Source organism: Podarcis pityusensis (genome assembly GCF_964106645.2).
Source record: "Podarcis pityusensis genome assembly, chromosome: 10".
NCBI lineage: Eukaryota > Metazoa > Chordata > Lepidosauria > Squamata > Lacertidae > Podarcis > Podarcis pityusensis.
In genome coordinates, this window is record NC_138035.1 from 48073606 (window position 1) to 48097549 (window position 23944).

General features: G+C 41.5%; 1 protein-coding gene across 1 annotated transcript in view; it reads left to right on the plus strand.

Moving 5' to 3' along the window:
• PPM1H (protein phosphatase, Mg2+/Mn2+ dependent 1H) overlaps window positions 1-23944 on the plus strand; it is an 82135-nt gene that overhangs the window by 10810 nt on the left and 47381 nt on the right. The gene's annotated exons all lie outside the window — the stretch shown is intronic.

Consider the following 23944-nt stretch of genomic DNA (forward strand, 5'->3'; position numbering starts at 1 on the left):
AGCTAGGTTCAGTATTTTAAGAACTTAAAGGAGAAAAGCCACTTTATGCAGGGACAGTCCCCATATCTATTGGCCTGTTCCTACCTCTTTTTCCTAATGGTGATATAGACCATTCATAATGTAAGAATATTCTTTACGGCTATGAGCAGGGCAGTAGGGTGGGTGGGGTAAGTGAAGCTACAACAATTAGCTATAGTGTTGTTCATTGTTTCTGCTCAGGCTGCACAGAGAAAGCATTTTGGTTCCTGAAATTCATACTGACTGTGCAGATGACTGATAAAATTCTACAGGATGTGGTATTAGTGTGTGCAAACAGTCAAGATCCAATGATCCCCAGGCATGTACCTCCAGATGGTGGATATGTCATGTGCCGTCCTGGCACCCAGGCATCTTCACTTGGTTGTGAGTGGCTGGTAGTTGAGTGCAAAATGCGCTTGGCGCCTGACTAGGTACAGTATAGTTTCTCAGGTGAATAGCTATGTGCTAAGGAGTCGGGAAGAAGGGTGCCTCTGAGCACATGTTTAACCCAGTAACCTGTACTCACACTGGAACCAAGCTCACAAGTCCTTTCACAGAAAATAGACCCCTTTTTCTTCCTCCAAGTGTCTTTTTTCCAGCAGCTAATTTGGAAGGAGGAATGGACTTTTTGATTGTTGTTACTGTTGTTGTTACAGTTGAGAGTTAGAAACCCATGGCAATCTACTGCAAAATTATCCAGTAGATCCTGATCTGTCTTGCCTGATTCCCTGCTCTAGAGCAGGGGTGGCCAACTTCCAAGAGACTGCAATCTACTCACAGAGTTAAAAACTGGCAGTGATCTACCCCCTTTTGGGGGGTTCAGGTCAAAGTTGATGAGCTTTTTTTAGGAAGGAGGAAGGCCCATTTTTAGGGGTGCAGGGCAAAGTTATTGAGCTTTTTTTAGGGGAGCCAAAGTTGTTGATCATTGTTGAGGGGAGCCAGTGATCTGCCACAGACGTCCAGTGGATATGTTGGATATGTCTCAACAATGCAGCCTTTTCTGCATGTCCCACCGTCCCCATTAGAACTACATCAAGAGACTTGCATCTATTTGTGGGATTTTGGATTGCCTATGATAAAATGCTGTTTGGATGGGATTTATTTCGAAACTCATTGTCGTCTTCGTCTTTGAGTCATTGAAAAGGAGCTTGTGAGCAAGTGGACTGAAACAATTTGGACCCCCTTTCACACGTTTGTAACATTATGTCACAGTGAACTTGATCTTAATCTTGACACTGCATTTTCAAAGGAGTTGCAGGTGTTTCATAGCAGTTTAATTCTTCAAGCGTTCTTGCAGGTGGAACAGGGGAGTGGCCTCCGTAAATGGCAGTATTAATGGGTGAGTTGTGCTGTGGAATCTGTTCCTGAGCATGGAATGTTGCCTTCTGATAGTGTAACTCTTGATACTGGATTTGGGCTGGCACCTTACACAAGACCTCGAGAAGGGTACAGTGGTGCCTCTGGTTAAGAACTTAATTCGTTCCGGAGGTCCGTACTTAACCTGAAATTGTTCTTAACCTGAGGTACCACTTTAGCTAATGGGGCCTCCCACTGCCGCCGCTGCGCGTTTTCTGTTCTCATCCTGAAGTAAAGTTCTTAACCCGAGGTACTATTTCTGGGTTAGCGGAGTCTGTAACCTGAAGCATTTGTAACCCGGGGTACTACTGTACTTGTTTCCCAGCCTTCCTCAACTTGGCTGCCTTTAGGTCAGCCTTTCTCAACCTGTGGGTCCCCAGATGTTGTTGAACTACAACTCCCATCACACCTATCTAGGAAGGCCAGAGTTCAGGGATGATTGGAGTTGTAGTCCAATAACATCTGGGGACCCACAGGTTGAGAACCGCTGCTCTAGGTATTGTTGCATTCCCTACTCCCATAGTCAGTGGTAATTAATTATGGGAGTTGGGAGTCCAAAATATCTGGAAGGATCCAGATTGTAGAAGGCTTCTTTCAATGTGGTTTTGACCTTCAAGATTTTGAGAGTCACATTATCTTGACAGGCAGCCAGAGAGTGAATATTAGGAGAAAGCTTTTGTTTTGTATAATGAGTAGCTAGAAGAGTTGGCAACTCTCCCTCTCATCCTTCCTTTCTCTGTTGCTGTACTTGAAATTTCTTATTGTGTCTCCCTTGTAAGTAATATACTGCTTATGTGTCCCAGTTGTCATTACAGATTTATGACTGCTTCATATCAATTATTGCTACTTCATGTTATCTTCCTTGCTAAATGGCTGCCTTGTAATATTGTTTGTCAGGGCAAGCGAAATGAGACGTTATCCTCTGAGAATGGCAGCTCCGAAGAAAGAGAGTTTATAAAGTTGTTGTTAACACTTTGATTTGAAATGGCATGAGGAAGAAAGTTGGTTGCAGTCAGTAAGACGTCTGTGCTAGTAAACATAGTCACAGTACTTCATTGATTATTGCTTTCCACATATCCATAGGATTGTTAGCTAGCAACAAAACGTCAGAGATGGTACTGATGCAGGTGGATGTCTATATAAGCAGAAAGCCTGGTCTTCATGCAGCATTGCCAGCGGTACTTAGAATAGAGTGAATGCCTGGAGGTGGTTGGAGGATGGATGGCGGCTAACAGATTGAGGTTGAATCCTGACAAGACAGAAGTACTGTTTTGCGGGGACGGGGTGGGTGGGTGTGGGGGACTCCCTGGTCCTGAATGGGGCAACTGTACCCCTGAAGGAGCAGGTACGCAGTCATTTTGGACTCACAGCTGTCCATGGAGGCGCAGGTCAATACTGTGTCCAGGGCAGCTGTTTACCAGCTCCATCTGGTATGCAGGCAGAGACCCTACCTGCCAGCAGACTGTCTTGTCAGAGTGGTGCATGCTCCAGTTATCTCCCACTTGGACTACTGCAACACACTCTACATGGGACTACCTTTGAAGGTGACCTGGAAACTACAACTAATCCAGAATGAGGCAGCTAGACTGGTGACTGGGAGTGGCCGCCGAGACCATATAAGACCGGTCCTGAAAGACCTACGTTGGCTCCCAGTACATTTATGAGCACAATTCAAAGTGTTGGTGCTGACCTTTAAAGTCTTAAACGGCCTCGGCCCAGTATACCTGAAGGAGCATCTCCACCCCCATCGTTCAGCCCAGACACTGAGGTCCAGTGCCGAGGGCCTTCTGGCAGTTCCCTCCCTGTGAGAAGTGAGGTTACAGGGAACCAGGCAGAGGGCCTTCTTGGTAGTGGCACCAGCCCTGTGGAATGCCCTCCCATTAGATGTCAAGGAAATAAACAACTATCCGACTTTTAGAAGACATCTGAAGGCAGCCCTGTTTAGGGAAGTTTTTAATGTTTGAAGTTTTATTCTGTTTTTAGTGTTCTGTTGAAAGCTGCCCAAAGTGGTTGGGGAACCCAGCCAGATGGGTGGGGTAGAAATAAATTATTATTATTATTATTATTATTATTATTATTTTGAAAATATGCTAGCTTTATTGCCTTACTGGTGGCTGTGAATATTTTTTTTTAAAATTACTCCAAATGGGGTTATGACTGAGACACTAATTGATTGAAACTAGTGAAGCTGCACAGAAGCTAGAGGTGTCTTTTCCCAGAACAGCTCCAGTGACAGCAGGGTTTTTTTTAATAAAAAGAACCACACACATCAAAACCCAGCTGACATTCCTTATCAAGGTGCCATTGTCACAGAGATCATTAGTGTGATGCTTAGAGTGCCTTCTCTGACTTGCAAAGTAGAATCTCTACTGCTCAAGAGAGAAACATTGCACTCTCTTTTCAATCTTGACAGCTGGAGAAAAAAACCCCAAGGCATTTTTTTGCAGCTCAGAAATGGGTTACTATGGGTCTGAAGGATCAGTCTGCTCCCAGTGTCTACCTATCAGGTCTTCAGGATGTGATGTGCCATAACTGTTTGTTTTCATGTAAACCAAAGTCATCTTCATGCTTTGGTCTAATTCATACATCACAGTAAAACATGGTTAATGGTTTATCTTCAGCTTCTGGGTGACTTTGCCACACACATACACATACCTGTGTAGGAAACCTTGGCTACAATTTGTGGTTCGTTTGGAGCAAAACAAACTTCAAACCCTAGTTTGGACATAGCAGTAAGTCAGGAATCATGGTTTTTCTTCCTAGTGATGGGGCAGTTTAGAACACAAACACACTTTCTCTCTGTGTGGATGGGGAGATATATATGAATGACCACTTGATTGTAGAGAAACCTCAAAGTGCTGTCCACACACGTATATAAAAGGTAAAGGGACCCCTGACCATTAGGTCCAGTCGTGGCCGACTCTGGGGTTGCGGCGCTCATCTCGCATTATTGGCTGAGGGAGCCGGTGTACAGCTTCCGGGTCATGTGGCCAGCATGATTAAGCCGCTTCTGGCGAACCAGAGCAGCACACGGAAATGCCGTTTACCTTCTTGCTGGAGCGGTACCTATTTATCTACTTGCACTTTGACGTGCTTTCGAACTGCTAGGTTGGCAGGAGCAGGGACCAATATTTTAAATAGTTATAAACAGTTTTAAATATACAGTTCATAATAATCCACACCTATATTACATATAATACAAAAGTTTAAAAACGTAAGTTACCTTATCTTCTTGGGTGAAACTAAAGCATAATACACATTTAACAATAGTAGCAGTAGTATTAAAAAATGTGGGTGGTGGCGGCGGCGGCGGCGGTAAACAAGGTACAAAACGCTTATATGCTTTCTTCAGCAAAACTAGCTTCTAATCAGCAAAATGGCAGACCCTCCATCCAACTCTCACCTAGGTGCTTTCCTTTCCTTTCCTAGTTTCTCACCCTGGGAGATCTCCACTTCCTTACCTCACTGGTGTCCTTCTGCCATTTATCAGTGAATTCCAGTGGAGTGCCAATCCCATCTTCAAGTGGCCTTCTGGTGTGACCAAATGGGTGACAGTCCCCCTTTGATCTTGACCTGTTGCAAGGTGCTTGGTTTTATTTCTCCCCATCTCAAAACACACTCTCTGGGCAGTTGGAGTTCAGCTTGCCTATGTCTGCTGCCAATATGTTTCTTCAACTTTGGGAAGGAGTAAAGCAGGCATAACTGACTTGCGCTGAATTATGGAGGCTCACCTTCTTTGACCAGCCATCTCTATAATACACAGGTTATGAACCCATTTTCACCTCAGCACAATAGGAAGTTTTCCCTTCCTTTGTCTCAGTTTTTGAGACATGTGTAACAAGTCACAGGGGGTCGGTGTGAGCTATTGAGGTGTGAAAAGAAAAAAAAAAAAACATTGACAGAACATCCGGGAATACTTCCAGATTAGAGGACAAATATATTTACTCCTTTTGCAGTATCTGTATTTTGCACATGCCTGCATATTATTATTATTATTATTATTATTATTTTAACATAAGAAACCACACATCTTGTTTTTAGAGCTTTCCCAGACATACAGCCATATGTTTAGCTGCTTTAGTGTTTGAATAAATATTTGAACTGTTTGCCTTTAGTAGCTGTTCGCCTCTCTCTTTTATTTTTTTGCTCTTGCAAAAGCAAAGAAAAATAGACTGCTTACTTTCATACATGAAGGAAAGCTTCTGTATTCCATACCGTCCAACATTTATCCGATGAAAATAAGGACGTCTTTTTTAAAATAATAATAATAATAATAATAATAATAATAATAATAATAATACTCCACCCACCCAACTGGGTTGCCCCAGCCACTCTGGGCAGCTTCCAACATATATAAAAACAAACATTAAACATTAAAAAACCCTTCCCTATACAGGGCTGCCTTCAGATGTCTTCTAAAGGTTGTATAGTTACCATATTGGCTGGAATAAAAGCCGCACTTTTTTTTCCAAATTCTGACCGTGAAAAGTTAAAGTGTGGCTTAAATTTGCGACCTTACCAAAATTGGCTTTTACGTTTTCGGTGCTGAAACAGACATATGGTAAAATGGAATGGTAGTGAGTGCCTGCGGAATTTTAAAGGAGCGGCTTATATTTGGGTATTGTCTTTTTTCTCCCCCCCCCCCTTGAATTTTAAAGGTGCAGCATATATTTGGGTGCAGCTTATATTTGGGCCAATATGGTATATCGGTGGTCGCATAACCTTACCCAATCCCCCCCCCCCCCATCAAGCACCACAGGACAAACTGACTTGGGCCCATCTTAGATTTGCAGTCTGGATCCCCTGAGCTCCATCACCCTCTTAATCAGAATCACTCATTACCTTCATTCCTGTAGCTCAGCTACAGTTTTATAAGCGGGAAGACGAATATTTGCTTTGACATCCTGTTTTATGGTTCTCTTGCTTTACAGGAATCAAATCTATACATAGCTCTTGAGGATGGATTTTGGCTGCCTTCCTGTTAAGGTTTATAATTTCTGAAATCTTCATCTAATCCCCCCAAAACTGATAAAAAGTGGAGGAATACAGATTTATATCTGTACACTGGTGCAATCAGAGTTAGATTTGCTGGCGGAGGAAATTCTCTGCATTTGAGAGTTAGCAATCATTTCTGAAATCCAGATTAATAACCTTAAAAAAGAAAAAGGCAGCTGAATGTTTATTCGAGCTAGAATGTTGATGGCACAGAGTCATCAAATGTGGTCAAAAGCCCTGATCTATACCATCATGGAAATTACATTTGGTAAGAAATATATATATGCTGAATCCTATCTTGAAGTTCTACCAACTACGAATCCTTAATGCAGTCAAGGTGACTGGGTGGGTAAGACAATATATTTGTGGATTTTATTTGCATTTGCAGAATTCTACCGGTTTGCAGCAAGGCTTTAAAAAAATTAAATGAAGTACACATTTATCAACTGAAAGTGAATCTGTTCCATCAGTTCACATAAAGCAATCACAATCTGATGAGCAGCTCTCTTTTGGAAGCTCTATTACATGAGCTTTTAAAAGTAAAAAAAAACCACCACCCATTTTTATGCGGCATTTTTTTAAAATTGTAGGAAGGGAAGCATGCTATTGAATGAGAAGGCACTGATCACACGTTAAAAATAAACACAGCAAGCTTAATATTAGATGGAGCAAGCTGGTAGAGTTGGCAGTTCAGGGGAGATGTATGTTACTGTTGAAGTTCCTACTGGAGTCAATTATTTCTGTTTGGCAATGTAAGCCTTAATGCTGCTTGCAGCATGTTAAATAATAAATTAGAGCAACACTTTGTGGTAACATTTTAGGAACCGAATTGATCACACATTCCAACATGCTAAGAATACTTCCCTTGAAAACAGTACAGATTCAGTTGAGTCATGGGCTGCAACCGTATTAGGCTGATCATATTGAACTTGAAGACAAAGGGATTTAGGCAGCTGTGGGCAGGGCTGAGTGAGTAACCCTATATATGTTTACCCAGAAATCAATTGCTATTGAAGTAATTGTGGATAGAATTGCAGTATGAAGACTCTGTTCTCCTTTCCTTCATTTATTCTCATTTTAAAGAAGATGGAATGAAGCTAAGAAACCTTGCCAAGGGCACACCCAATATGGAGGCTTAGCCAAGAGCTGAAACACAACCTCATCTTCAGACTTGGCAAGGAATACCAGCCCCTCCAAATGTCCCTATTTTCCAGGGTCAGTCCTAGATTTACAGGAAGCCGTTCAGGTTTCTGATTTCATCCCGGAATGTCCTGCTTTTCCTTAGGATGTCCCTATTTTCTTTGGAGAAATGTTGGTGGGTATGCGGGTAGCAATCCCAGGAGCCTTTGCAACTGCACCCCAACAGCCAAGTGAATCTGACCCACAGCCAAGCACTTTGGGGTACCAGTCTACCTCTGAATCACAGCCTGGTACTTTAGTGTACCGTCTACCCCTCTCATCGTTTCCAGCAATGAGAAAGAGTGAGATTACCATTGATGCCAATATGGTAAGTGCTACTGGTTTTTCAACGGTTTCAAGGGTTTCCAAAGGTTTAGAGGGTGTTTACAGGCTTTTCAGATGGTGTTCCCCACCATACATGATTCCACGTACAGTGGACCCTCGGGTTATGTTACCTTCTGGGGTTGCGAACACGGCAAACCCAGAAGTGGGCATGCCGCTCACGCGTCCTCCGGTTACGAAATCTTCAGGATATGGCCGGACCTCCAGAACGGATCCTGTTCATAACCAGAGGTACCACTGTATATGCATGGTCCTGGGAACATAACCCCTGGGTAAGTGGGGAGACCCCTTTATTTGTTCCCAAGTTACCACTAAGTTCCTAGAGAGGAATGGAGATTGGATGGGCGGTTTCTGGGTTCCTTTGCCTTCTACTAACACTGCATCAGCTGGCTTATGAAACCAAAAGCCTTGGCTCTTCCCCCTTGCCTTTCTGGCAATTTATCAGAAGTGGAAAAACCACGCCGCATGACAATCCAAGCTGTTATCACTACAAGGGTTTTGAAATCCTGACTTGTCTGTTTTTAAGGTGCTGCTATGGCGTTTAAACGGTTGTCTTAGCTGTATAAGTTACCTTTTTAAATATCTTACTGCAGTTTTTAGTGGATTAAATAGTGAGGCCACAGTATTTGTGATATTTAGGGCTGGCTGTATGAGGCAGAGTCTAATATTTACAGGGCTTTTCTCTTCCTTTTGAAAAAAAAAAAGCTTGTCATGCTTGCAACCTTAAAGGGCATCTGAATGTGATTTCATTAAGTCTCTCATTTTTAGATGCCTCAAAACAATTTTGCATCCTTATTTCACATGTTAATTTTTTATTTTTTTATTTTTTGAGCTGCTGATAATGATACTGCAGGCAGATTGGGTTGGGTTGTTGCCCTTTCAAAATTTTGTTTGCCTCTCCTCTGCTGGAGATTGGCAGCTCTGGTTCCTGAAAGAGGATCTACTGCTCTATAATGCAGGAGCAGTTTTTTCTTGGTTTCCATCTGCTTTTATAGGCATCCAGATTTCTTTCCATCTGATGATGGGTGGCAAGCCAGTTCTTTGCATCTACAGAATCGGGAAGTCATTCTTCCCTCACCCTTCTCTGGTGATATCCATAGGATGTGTGTGGACACAGGCAGGGGGAGGTTTTTATATTATTATATATCTTTTTTTTTTTTATAATCATATTTATTAAAATTTCCAATAATAACAGAATAAAGAAGATAGAAAAGATAAAGAAAAGAAAGAAAGAAAAGAGACCAATTTTAAACCCTTATTTTCATAACCTTCTTTCTGGGACTCCCTCCTTCCCCTCCCGACTGTATTCCCCTTTCCCTACGTTGGTTCCACAAGTTCTCATTCCCAATTTAACCTAATATATTATGCCTAATAGCCAATTTAAATTGCAATCTTAACATCACTCCTCACCTTTAACAAAATAGAACAAAAAATTTTTTCCCCAAAATCTACCCCGTTTCCTTCCACGAATTCCCCCTTTTCTTTTTTTTTTTCCAAAACATGTTAAATCAAAATACCAAAGTTATAAAAAAAAAAAAAAAAAAAAAAAAGATAGAAAATAGAAGAAGGTTCCAGAAGTTGATTACATAGCCTTTGGATTCTAGAATTCCCCCTCCCTTCCCCGGTTTAGATTCCCTATGTCCATCAGTCTGTATGTTGTCGGCCTGGAGGTCTCAAGTCCACAGCCAAATTTTTCTCAATCCATCTTGCCGGTTTTCTTTAAATTTACTTGTTTTAATAATGCTTAATTTCAAAAATCCAGTCTAATCGAGGCCTTTAATTTCCCTTGGTCATTGTTGCTCCTCCCATTGTTCTTGCCGTGGCGTAGTTGGTCCTTTACTCTCTTGTTTCTTACTTTCTCAGGTTTCTGTCTTGTTCAGCTGCAAAACCATTCTTATTCTGAAATCTAGTATCTCTACAGAGGTTTGTTATTCAGGAACTTACTTAAATAGAAAGATTCTATTGTGTTGTCACCTCTGTAGACAAAACAATATTTTCAGTTTTGCTACTTTCCCAGGAGCTAAGACCAGTAGTACACATCCCAGAGTAGTTTTCCATATACGCCGCTTGTAATGTCCCAAAGCCCCTCTAGAGGGATTGCAATAACTTTGTGTCCTCTCATCCAAAAGTCAAGTTGTTGTTTCTTTTTCCACCCGACATTTTGTATCCATATTTATATCCAATTGTGTTAAAATTAACCAGCAAAATACTTGTAGCAAAGTCCTCTTTATATTCTCAAGATTTGACAGCTACTTTGACAGCTGTCAAACTCTCCATCTCTCTCCGCCAGGTTCTCTGAATCGCCCCGGTTCCCAGGGGGGGGGGTTGCCTTTTCCCTCTCACCCTCGACTCTCCTCCAGCACAATTCTTGTAATGATTCCATCGTGGAATTTGGTATTTTTAGTCAGCAATAAACTTCTGAATTGATCTTGGTTTCTCAGTCCTTGTTTTAGCATGTTTACAATCAGGGAGGGGACTGACTTCCTTTTTAGATCCCCCCCGCTCGTGCCGAATCCGAAAAAAAAAATTCCTTTTTTTTTTCTCCTTTTGTACCCGGTTACCCAATTACTCACGGGTTTTTGTTAAATGTCCGAATTTCAAATAGAAGAAGCCAGCGCTCTCCGACGAATGGCATGCGGCTGCACTCGGCAGGAGAAGCGATAGACTCAAAGTACCACGCCACTCCCTGGCACCCGATCCGTAGCCTTTAAAAAGGCTCCTTCACGAGTCGGGAGGGCGCTGACGGTACCAGCCGAGTCCCCATGTCCACGGGCCCCGTGCCCGTGGTTTTTAAGGGTCCCCGCGTCGCCGGCGCGGTAGGACCCAGCCCCTGCCGAGCCGACTCCCTCCGGAGCTCGGAGGGAGTCCGCCATTCGGCGATGGCGCCAACCTGGAAGTCTATATTATTATATATCTTTTTAAAACCCTAATGATTATGACTCAACTGAATTAACATAGGAAATGGGCCTGCAGAAGAGATTGTGCAGTAGGGCATTAGATTAACAAAGTAAAGTCTGAATACAGAGCTCAAACCCTCTGTTCTTATAAAGAATTTTCTTACCATGGCATATATATTTTTCACAGTTCAGTAGTTGCTCATCCCGGTTTTTTTTATTATCCCACGGCTACTGATGGCAAACCGTTTCTCATAAAGCAAAACTGCTACTGGCAATTCACAGAGGAGACGGGAACGCAACTTCAAAGCATTTAGCGTAGAGCAGTAAAAATTAATTAATTACATGGAATTATGTAAATTGATTGCAGAAAGTAGCACATATGGTTAGAGCTTAACTTCAGTTTAATTTTTTTTGGTGTGTATGCGTGCTGTAAATTCAAACACATGGCTAGGCGTATAAAGGCAATCTTTACAACTGGGTTTTACACATTTTTTTAAAAAAATAAGAAAACCTACTCGTTTAGTTGGCAGTTTGAACTTGTTATCTCTGGTTGCAGAAGAACTGTTCCGTGCATGTAGATGTCGTTCTGAGTTCTCAAATTTTCTACCTTGACAAGGTCTAGGCAGTTGCCGTATCCATGCTGCTTCTGTGGAGAGAACTGTATTGATGTGAGTTTCTTTAACCAAATTGGGATGGGAGGCTGCCTGAGAACCAAAGGTACATTACCTTGGAGTTTTTGATAGCAGAAAGGTGGGATATAAATGTAAGAAAACAAAATAATAATAATAGATTGTGCAAGCTCCAAACACAGTAGCTTAAAGCTGCTATCCTGTGCACATTAAGAACAAACACAATTTAACTCCATGGAACTCACTTGTTTCCCATGCCTGGCCAAATCTGATTAGCTCCGTGGCATTGGGAGGTCATTAATTTTTATTATTCTGTCCTTCATTGACTAGGACAGGGTTTCCCACACTTGGGTCTCCAGCTGCTTTTGGACTACAATTCCCATCATCCCTGACCACAGGTCCTGCTATCTAGGAATGATGGGAGTTGTAGTTCAGAAACAGCTGGAGACCCAAGTCTGGGAAATCCTAGGCTAGAATCACTAGGGAAGAACAAAGCCCAGGGATGGTGGTAGTGTTGCAACAGTATTGGAGAGGGAAATAGCAGTGAAGAAATGCACCACTGTGTCTTTCTGGGAAATTCCCCCAAGCATGTTAAAAAGGGTAAGCATTTGGCACAGTCCTGTTGTACATATAAGCAGTTATAGGGTCTAAGCCTTTGCGGGCTCATAGGCCTTTGCAGGGTTTCTAGTCATAAATAGCACTTTTCATTGTGGCTGGAAGGTTAAAGAACGTCATTGCACACTGAAACTCTGACAATGTATTTCTAGTAGGCTATCTCTCAACACACTCCAAATAGACACCAACTCAACCAATTGTACTAGTGTAGCCTTGGTCTGTACCAAATTTAAATTCATCTAGGTTTTTACATTTAATTTTAAAAAGGTTGCAGTGTGAATCAGAAAAGCCTTAATCATTTCAGCCTTGCACATAAAGATTGAAAGGATTAAAATTGAGTAAAACGTTAGAAGTTTAAGATCCTTTTGAACGGAGATAAGGAATGTTACCCTCTTGACATCATTAAAATACTTCCCTCCCCCCATTTTTTGTACAACTAACCCATTGCCCTCATTTTCAGGGCTCAACTACCTTGCTGTTCGCACAGCTGGGAGCTTATATTTTCAGAACTGGAAAGAGCTACTGCTGTAGCAATCTGTCCACAGCTGAAAAAAACTGTTAGCTTCAAAAGCACTTAGGTTCTACCGGGTGGATTAGATAATGAAGCATTAAGGTCATTTGCCACACCTGTTTTCTCTGCAGTGTGGCTTTGTGTGTGTTATTCCTTTGACAGACTTGAGGTGAAGGAAGCAGCAAATACAGGAATCTTTAAAATGCAAGTGTTTTAAGTGTATGTGTTTAAAAGGATAACCCTCTTCGGTTGCATCTGATGCAAGGTGGAGGTAAGAAAGGTGAGATATGTGGATTTGGGAGCCCCAAAGACACACATACGATGGTGATCGATCGTGGAAGCCATCGTTGCTTGGTTTCTATGTTACTTGCATTTGCTTGAACCCTGTTCATGATCAGGTGGCTTTGCAGACCTTGTTGTTGTTTAGTCGTTTAGTCGTGTCCAACTCTTCGTGACCCCATGGACCAGAGCACGCCAGACACTTCTGTCTTACACTGCCTCCCGCAGTTTGGTCAAACTCACGCTGGTAGCTTCGAGAACACTGTCCAACCATCTCGTCCTCTGTCGTCCCCTTCTCCTTGTGCCCTCAATCTTTCCCAACATCAGGGTCTTTTCCAGGGAGTCTTCTCATGAGGTGGCCACAGTATTGGAGCCTCAGCTTCATGATCTGTCCTTCCAGTGAGCACTCAGGGCTGATTTCCTTCAGAATGGATAGGTTTGATCTTCTTGCAGTCCATGGGACTCTCAAGAGTCTCCTCCAGCACCATAATTCAAAAGCATCAATTCTTCGGCGATCAGCCTTCTTTATGGTCCAGCTAACCCCTCCCTAAACATGGGGAAAGTCAGGGACAAGGTGGGTGGGACTGTGCACTTTGGGACTTGGTGGGGTGGGACTTGAGCACATACTGCCCCGTGCCCTTGTTCATGGATACAGCATCTGTGTAATTTCCAGAAATCTCTGTGTACAGAGTCTCATTCAGCCCACAGTGCTTTGTTTTGGCCACAGTACACAGTAAAGGATGATGCAATGGCCAAAGAAGAAAGAAATCAATAAGGGCCTGGGGTCTTCTCCCAACAGTTCACTTTGGTATGGTCAGGCAAACCATGATTAAGGGAGGATGCTGGGACTACATGCAACACCAAGTCATATTTAAAACAACCCAAGGTTTGAAAGCCCGCACCAAGCCAAGCCTTCAGGTTGTAGTTCATTGGCAGTAAATAAACCATAATGAAACTATTAGGCAGGGGTCACACTTGATAATAAGCCATGGCTTAATAAGCCATAAATCAGTAAACCACCAGCTGCCCCTCTTTCAAACATCTAGAAGACAATTTGATTATCTGGTCTAGAATTTATTTGTCTTTGTTTATTTTGTTCCATTTATCCGCATTGGTGGAAGTATTATTAGGTTTTTCTGAGGTCAGTCCCCCTTTTTCCTTTCTGCTTTTGTGCATTTTGCAAAGTGGCAGAATTAACTGCCTTGCTGGAGAGGCTCCTCTTGAGTTGAGGATCTCCCCCCCCCATCCCTTTTCTTTAGGGATATGCTGAATTCTGCAGTGAGAGAGATGTAACTTGTCAGCTCTATTTCCTGCCAGAACGGCTTATGTTCACTTACCTTTCAAACTGATGCTAGAGGAGAAGAACCAGGCTTCTAAAGCTCAGCTTCTCTTTTGTAGTAAGTCCAGAAGCTTTAATAATGCTGTGTAAAAATCAGGGCTCAAAATTGACAATTGTTTTGTTGCTGGTGGCAAGTTGAAATTGTGTGCAGGTGATCAAGCAAGGAAATCTTTGTGAACTGGGAAAGTTCGTGTGTTTTTCTCCCCAGTTTATATCAGTATTAAAAATGAATACAGTAGGCATTTGGGCTAATAGCTTTATGTGAACCTTTGTGCTAGACTAAAAGACATTAGCCTTCCTTTGCATTCATCTTGGACTCTTACTGCTTTTGAATACAATTAACAAGGTGGAATGAAAAGTTGATTGCCTCTCAGTGCATGCATTTCTGGTGTCTTTCCTTAAAAAGGAACTGTTGGCAGGTGACATGGGAGAAGTAGAATGGAGCTTTGGTTTGCCGAATAATCATTCAATTTAGAAATCCCTGTTGTTTCACAGAGTTAACACGGTAATTTAAATATCTCTAGTCCGGCATTAACACCAGACAATTATACAAACAAGTCAAGAGCTTTGCAATAACTTTAATGTCTCAATTTTACTTCCAACAGTATGCTAGTCCCTTAGAGCAAACTATCCCATCAGTGCACCTGGTTTCTAATCTGAAATATTCACTGAAAGAGAAAAAATCCAGCTGAACTGAGTAGAACTTAATTTCCAAGTGAGCATTGTCAGGCCTATAGCCTTTGTATAGATGGGTATAGGAAAGGGGTTGGGAAAGTGATAGTTGAGTTTAAAGCATTCTAAACTTTGAGCAGGAGTCAAAACTTTTATGTAATGGGTACTTAATTAAAACTAATGAACCGTGTTGTTCATTACAAGCTTTTCTTGGAGAAATGTGTGCTTCTGAACGGTCCTGTCATCATGATTACTGTTGCCATCCTGTAAAGCTCAGCAGGAAATTCTAGGCATGCTTATTTAACTATCAGGGCTTCTTAATTAGCTTTGAATATGTTTCTCTTTTTAGAAGGCCCAAGCTATTTCATAATGCTGGAAATAACTGTTCCTTTTCCAGTGATAACTTCCTGTCAAAAAAACAGTGTCTGAAACACTTGATTAATTGGAAAGGTAAATGATCGCCATGGTCCCATGTCAGAAGTGCTTATGGTACAGAAAAAAACATTAGGTGTGACTCGTACCACCATTCATCATAGAAAGAATTTCAGAATTGCAGTTGCATTGAGAAATATAGGGAGAAGTGTACCTTCTCAATTTTCTGCAGGAGTGCATGCATTTGTATTGAAACGAGCATCTTATGAACAAGCAAAGGCAGGTGCAGGAGCATACAGTCAAGTGAAACTATTTTTTATTATTATTTGTGACCATCTCTGGCTCACATAGAAGATAAATCTCTTTGATCTGCACTCTTCTTTCTAAGTAGTGTAGGATCCAGTACATATTTTCATATGCTGAACAGTTCAGTGTTCAAAACTCCCATTTTGCGGAGACTTCCGGGGAGGTGCCTCCAGTAATGGCGGAATTCCTCTGACCGGGAGGAATCTGCTCCGTGGAAATCTGGGTCTGGCCGCCACGGCGAAGGCGGAGATCCGTTAAAATCACAGGCGGGAGAAGCCTGTGAGCGTGGGATTCGGCGGGCACCTTTTGCGCCTCCCCCACTCGCGGGGAACCCCGGTTTTTGGGGCTCTGGAGTGATGTGGGGTGAGCGGCGCGGTGCATCGAATCGTCTGCTTCTTCCACGGAGCGAAGCCGCATAGCTGTTGCCGGAGAGCGCTGACCTTTTCCTGTGGACAATTGGACTTTAAAGTAATTACCCGTGAGTAGAGCTGAAGCGGAAGAATTGGATTTCTAAATGTTTAATTTGGTATCGTAACGGGGAGGTTCAAAACAGGAAGTCCGCCTTCCCCTTTTGTAAATAGACTGAGGCAATGAAGTTGCAAGCTGGAGTCCTGGAAAGTCTTTCGTAAAAGATTAAAATTCCATCGGTAAAGAACATTAAACCCCCTCTTGGAGGCAGGAGAAGAGAGGGGGAAGTTGTGGATTGAGTATGCCTGCGGGAGAGAGCGAAGAGATTTAAAACACCGCCGTTCTGACCCTGGAAACGGGCTGCTAGTAGGACTGACGTCTTTTGGAATGTTCATGGACAGCGTTTAGAACATTCATTGACAGCTAGCTAAACAAGAGAAATACATTGTTTCTACTGTCTCCGGCTGCTTTAAAAAGGAGTAAAAGTAACTGAAAATTGAAATTAATTTGACACTAATATTGGATTGTTTAAAAGAGGATACTATTGACTATTACAAATAGAAACTGTTTCCCCCTAGTAGAAGCCTTTGAAACCGGTTGCATTACAAGAGCTGGGCTAGGGAAATTTCCAGCTGCAAGTTAAAAACCGTGAGACTCTGGGACTGACCTTGAATCTTTTAAGTGTTATGGTAAATGGAAGAGGAAAAACAGACCAGTCAACTGCTGACAAGACATTAAGGTCTGGGAGGACTTGGCAACAATCCAGGAGAGGTCCATCATCAGGCTTCCCTGCTCCTTCTGTTGCAGCCTTTGTACCAGTATATTTAAAACCAAGAGGAATGTCGACAGAAGATAGTGGCTGCATTATATAAGATAAATGACTCATTGGATCAGCTTAACAGGAAAATGGACACGATAAATGCGAAAGTGGATGTTTCAACTATTAAAATTAACTTAATTACAGAAAGTATAAACAATACCAATACAGAAACCACCCAGAAATTGATACAGGAACCTACTTTGATACGGCAAACTGCGGAGGAAGCCAGGGAAAAAGCTGTTGTTGTTGAATGTAAAGTAACACAACTGGAGAGAAAGAGAAAGAGAGCCCCAGCCCTACAGGTGCAATTTGATGAACATAAGTTGGCGCTTGCTACGACTGAACTTAAAGAAAAACAGACGAATTTGAGGATTAGAGTTCACCTTTGGTGGACATGCCCAAGGATTAAGACACTTTGGGAGATGATTCATAATGAAATGAAAAAGGTATTTAAATATACCCTCTTGAAGAAACCAGAGGCCTTTCTCCTGGGCATGGTCGGCCAATTGGTGTTAAAGAAGGATAGAACTTTTTTCACGTATGCAACAATAGCAGCAAGAATACTCATTGTGAAGTACTGGAAGACACAAGATTTAACTATTCGGGAAGAATGGCAGATGAAGTTGATGGACTATATGGAATTGGCGGAAACGACTGGCAGAAATCTGAGACCAGGGAGAAGAGTCGGTGGAAGAAGACTGGAAAAAGTTTAAGACTATGTATAGAAATACTGTAAAAATAATGAATGTTAGAAAAATGTTGGAATGAAGTTATATGGCTTTAGTAGAAATGCTATAAGGAATTAAGTATAAATAGATTAATAGAGTATTAAAGGGAAAAATAAGGTTAGAATATGTTAAGATAATTATAGGATAGAAAACAGAGGAAGATGGAAAGGAATTGCTGAAACAATTAACAGAAGTGGAATACGAAAAGGGAGGTGTGAGGAGGTCGTGGAAATAAGGGAACGAAAGTTAAGATATTGAAATTGTTTTCTGTTTTAAATGGTTTGTGTTTTGTTTTGTTAGTCTTATGGTTTTTTTTGCTTTTTTGTTTTTCTGTTTTGTTGTGTTTAAACGGTTGGAAAATTAATAAATGCTATTTAAAAAAAACACTCCCATTTTGCGACAGGGAATTTCATTAGTATGAGCAGTTTCTGAGCTCTGGGTGCAGTGCCTAAGATTTCAGATTAAAACTGCAGAGTGGAAGGAAAGGAGGGCCTTTTTCTGCCTCCCCACTTCCAGCTACTCTCTGAAGAAACCCTCTTAAGAATATAAGGGGGCCAGGCAGGAGAAGGACTAGACCATATGAAAAATGAAGCTGCAGTTCATTCATTTTCAACTTTGTATTCTTATGAAAAAGCATGCCTAGACATTTCATTGTTGCGCCCATAACCTAGGTTTAAGGTGCCATTTAGCTCCTAGAAACTAACACTGGAACATCTGTGCTATATCAACAAAGCCTTTTACTACGGCCATATGCTGATTGCTAGATCAGGGTGAAAATTTTGAAGATCACTGTCACATATAGATGCAACAAGACACAGTTAAGAAAAACTAAGGTAAAAAATAATGGGATATGAACCTGATAAATGAAGTAAGGTGAACGTATAACAATGTGCTCTTGGAAGCCCAGCTAATTTGCTATCTCTCAACTGGGCAGCTACCCTGTTTTCTAGAGGTGCTTTTCACCTTACAAAAATACACATTTTTTGACTTCGATAGCAAATTGTGAAACACACCCAAGCATGCCGAGTTAAAATTGACGTAGCAGTTTCTAAAAAATGTGAAGCAATCTGTTATGGTTATCAAATCAGGCCTTCAGTTCTGTCATCTTGAATCAAAGTGTGCATGTTCTGTAAAAGCTTTCAGAAAAGCACTTCAGGACCAGTTCTCCTTTAAAACATTGCAAAACAAATATCCATTACAGTTGCTGATTTTGCTTGCAATATACTTTGTGAGCTTTTAGCAAAACTAAAACAGGAAAACAAATTGTGGAGCTGCTAGCCCTCCCCTGAGAGAAAAAATGTTTGTGTACAACACTATTCTATTTTGAAATTAGAAGCTTAAGTTATTGCTGCTGTTCATTTGGAAAATTAACCAGTTAACCAACTGAATGAAGTACAAGGGAATAATCAGAATGCACAGTGCTGTAATATGTTGATTTGGGTTGCCGGTTAGCAACACGTCATTCAAGAAAAACTGTAAGTATAAATGACTTTGGACAAATGTTTATCTTACCAGAACAACGTGGAAGCTTTACTTGTTAAAAGGGTTTAGGTAACTGAGATCAGGGTGCTGTGGAATGGGAAGAAGCTACGCCCATCTCATGGGTGATGTGCTTGCTTTAGTGGTGTAGGATCCATCCACAACAGAGACGTTCCATTGCACTGCTAAGCGTAACATGGGAATTGGCTCCTAAATGGCACGCCCATGTTCCACTGCCCCCTATTGTAATTCTAAAGCCTTATATTGGGGTTCCAAATTGTGTTTTGATCCTACAAACTGATGTCAGCCTCTCCAGTACACCTAGGAGGTGTGCAGACTCAGGCTGGGAGATATCCTGTTTTCAGCATTGTGATACATCACCAACAAAACATTGTAGTATGCTGATAAATCACAATGTCTGAAATAAGGATGGAGCTATGTAGAGGCATGGGCTGGCTTCATGGTTTTTCCTGCATCGTGATTTTTGCTGACATCTGCTCTTGTGATTTGCTGCTCCTTGCATGAGGCCAGAGAGAGCTGAGCTGGCAGAGTTAACGGGCTGCAGGAATCGAGAGAAACATTGACTGGCTTAACGGTTTCTCCCACGTTGTGATTTTTGCATAGTGCACACACACACACACTCTGATTCACAATATATTGCCAGTTCAAAAATTAAGAAACTGATATCACATTATGGACTTCAAACTGGTTTTGGATTATATATTGATTTATCGCCCAGCCGTAGTGCAGACTGGGGCAATCTGTATATAACAGATGGGGCAGACGCAGGAAGTGCAAACCTGCTCTTGCTCCTCATATGATTGTAATCAGGTAGTACATGCCAAATATGTACCTGGTGTCTCGATGGTTATCTCAGTGGGAGGTGGAGGTGGCGAGAGAAGAGAAGAAAAGAAGGGAGACCTAGGGTGCAGTAAAGGACCCCTGACTTTTAAGTCCAGTCGCGGACGACTCTGGGGTTGCGGCACCAATCTCACTTTACTTGGCCGAGGGAGCCGGTGTTTGTCCGCAGACAGCTTCCGGGTCATGTGGCCAGCATGACTAAGCTGCTTCTGGTGAACCAGAGTAGTGTACGGAAACACTGTTTACCTTCCCATTGGAGCGGTCCCTATTTATCTACTTGCACTTTGAAGTGCTTTTGAACTGCTAGGTTGGCAGGAGCAGGGACTGAGCAACAGGAGCTCACCCCGCCGCAGGGATTCGAACCGCTGACCTTCTGATCGGCAAGTCCTAGGCTCTGTGGTTTAGACCACAGCGCCACCCGCTGTCAGCAGTAGCCTTTCCCAATTTAAGGGCAAGGAAAAACTTTGCTAACATTTACAGATACGCTCCAGATTAACAGTATGTGATTCATTGGAACATGGTTGAAAAAGAACATCATCTGATTGCTTCAGGTTTGATCCTATGGGCTGATATGGTCAAGAGTGAGCCCAGGGCTGCCAATCCAGACAGCACTGCATCATGTGGTTTTGCTTTGATATCATAGGTTATCCTAGGGCATAATGATCTTGTTCAAGATTGGCTCCCAAGGATGGCATCATTGGACATTTGCTAGTGTCCCAAGGCATCCTGAGGGCTGGTTGTCATAACAAAAGTGACCATTCTTACTTTGTAAGGAGTGGCCAAGAAGATTAGATTAGTCTTGGCTTCCATGTCCTGTTCCTTTCAGGATAAGGAGGTCCACAAGATGGTGGTTTACGCAAATTACGCGTTGCTCATGTTGCAGGATGCATGGATTGCTTTTGTTCCAAATGGAAGGAGAGAGAAAAAGGAAGGGGGGAAATCTCAAGATGTGGATTTGGTTTTATTTATAAACAAGCCCAACACATTTTAGCTTGCGTAAATTGACACATTCGGCTTGCTTATAAATAAAACCATATCCAGCATCTTGAGATTTTCCTCCTTCCCCCTTTTCTGATTTATTCTGGGTGCTGACCGTTTTCTTACTATTTATATAGATGGGGCTGACTGGCTTATGTGCCACAATGTGGATGTTGTCACTGTGACAGAGCCACTGCCTCTTGTAGCCACATGGTACAGGATTGCAACAACCAGCGAAGCAAGGAAATTTGCGCTGTTTCTTTCTGTTACATACAGTTCATTATGGCTGTGCCATCACATCTTGGCATAGCTATAATGCACTGTATTGTGATTGGGAAAGCCCGTTGAAAAAGTTTATGGATTTGTTAGCCGCTCTTAATGCACTTGGTTTTGTTTTGTTTTTAATTTGCCTCTAAATCAGTCTTCTGACAATATAACTAGGGCACGATGTATGCTACAGATCCATGAAGCATAAATATCTCAGGGATATAATTATCATGTTGTGGTGGTTTGAAAATGTTAATTGGAAGCTAACATTTGCCTTCCGAGCAGATTCCATCTAAATATTTTATCATCCTCATGCTAGAACTTGTGGGGAGATTAGTGGCTAAATTGTAATAGCCACTGTCTAGCATCTATAAATTGATGTAATAAGCATAGCGAAACCTAATTTGCCAAACTGTATGATATCATTATTAGTAAGTGTAGTTCATCTCATGCTTGTAGGCATATAAAGATGTATATCTGACTGGAGGAAAGGGAAAAGTTATTGAACCACAGTGACCTTAACAAAATATGCTTAGTCTCAATTCTCCAGTAGGGAGCTCTTGCGGTACCTGGGTGTTTGCCTGCGTGCACATAAATGCCAGCAGTGCTTTAATAGGAACTGGTGGTGTATATAATAGATAGTTTGCAAAGAATTAACTCTTCTTCAGTTTAGTGACCTCTTGTTGGATTTATTCTGGATATTTTTGTCATGAAAGGAAAGTAAAACTGGCAGTTCTTCTCTGGCTCAGATTTTTACCTGAGCCAGATAAGTATTTGGGGCCTTGTAAAGTTTGCCTTTCCTTTTGAGAGAAACTTCACTGAGTCTCTGAAGTTCACTTCATTTGGGATGATTTTGATAGCATCCTCTACACGTGCAAGAAGTGCAAGAATCACAGTGAAAAGACATATGGGAGTTTTCTAGAGGATGACTCACAATGTGCTTAGGAGGAGTTATCTTGCTGAGTGAAAAGCCATGTTTTACTGTCTTTATTTTTTATTATGTCTTTCGTGTTTTGATTTATTGATATTATTATTATTATTAATTTTGTGCTTTGTATACTGTAATTTTCTGTTGTGAACCATCCTGAGACTTATGGGTATAGGGCAGTACAGTGATACCTCGGGTTACATACACTTCAGGTTACATACGCTTCAGGATACAGACTCCAGTAACCTAGAAATAGTACCTCGGGTTAAGAACTTTGCTTCAGGATGAGAACAGAAATCGCGCGGTGGCGGTGTGGCCGCAGCGGAAGGGCCCATTAGCTAAAGTGGTGCTCCAGGTTAAGAACAGTTTCAGATTAAGAACGGACCTCTGGAACGAATTAGGTACGTAACCAGAGGTACCACTGTATAAAGATTTAATTAATTAATTAATTAATTAATTGATATTATTACTAATATATTCTTTTCCCTTATTGAGTGTAATGCACGTAAGAAGAATCCCGCTGCTGAGAGCACATGTCTGTCTTGTAATAAGACAAAAGCTGGCCAATCTTAATTGCAAAAGCAAAAAATAGATTTCCTTTCTAAAACTTCTCACCACAACTTCTCACCATTAGAATCAGGTTCCAAGCAAACGATTATGTAGGCGAGAACTTCACATGAAGTCTGATTTTGCCGCAGTAGTTTTCTGATAAACGGATGACATTATTTCGTGCTATATATATGTTGCAGGGAGTGAGTACTGAGAAAGGAACAAATCCTCTGTGGGCATATGTGAACTGGTTCCAGTCACGTGAATAGCTGTGTGCTAATTTAAGTTGACAGCTGTATCAAAATGGATTAGCGCCACCGCTGCCAAACTCTCAGAGTTTAAACTTTCCACACATATTAAACGTGAAGGAGAATTTTAAAAGCTTGAAATAATTTTATATAAGCCATTTATCTTGTTTTCCTTGAACCCTGGGAGACCCCAAGTCTGCAGATTGCCACATTGCTATTATTATTATTATTATTAATTATTATTAATCCCCCTCCACCAGCAGGTCCCAGGGTGAGTTATAGCAATTTAACATTCAGTATTCAAAACAGCTAAAACAAATTACAGTCACAGAAATAGGATGAGGGTCCTGAAAGCACACGGCACAAATGTTCCAGGCCCGGGTAAAGATGTTTGCCTTCAGTGGGATGTTATATTATTGTGATATTTAGGTTGCGGTTATATATGAACTACTTTGGGAGTAAGTATCATGGAAGTCAATAGAAACTTTCACCTATATAGTTTTTTAAAATTAATATTAAATAATATAAGTATGATAAGTCCTGGGGAGCCGGGAAGACGTGGGTCTCTGATTGTGTATTGTAGATTAAGATATAAGGTTGATAGAATATAACATTTTGTGTTTGTGTGGGTGTGTTTCTTTTTTCTCTTCCTCTCTCTTTTCCTTTTTATTATTTTTCTCTCTTTAGATAATAGCTTTGCTTGGTTCCTTTATGGTATTGTATCTTGAAAATGTTTAATAAAATTGATTCAGAATAGAAACTGTCTCCAAGGAGACCTACATTCGATTTTTCTGTAAATATGAGGGACAGTTTTAGAGAGGGAGGAGAATAAGGTAATAGGGCAGATTGAAGAATGTCTTAACATGTCTGCCTGGAGTAAAGGGGCAGCAGGAAGCTGCCTTTCATACATGTCCCATCTGAAAGGCCTTATTTGGAAAACGTAAAAGAGAAAATTAATGAAAAAGTTAATGGTTCCTCTCATTTGTTTACTTGCATCTTTGCTGCGTGTGCCGTCCCACACTTAAATATTTTGTTTGTTTGTAACAAACATAAAGAAGCCTTTAACAACTTGGCGCCCACAAGACGTTTCAGAAGACAACTCCCAGCATCCCTGACTATTGTGTCTGGGGCTGTTGGGAGTTGTAGTTGAAGGTTGGGGGAAGGCTGA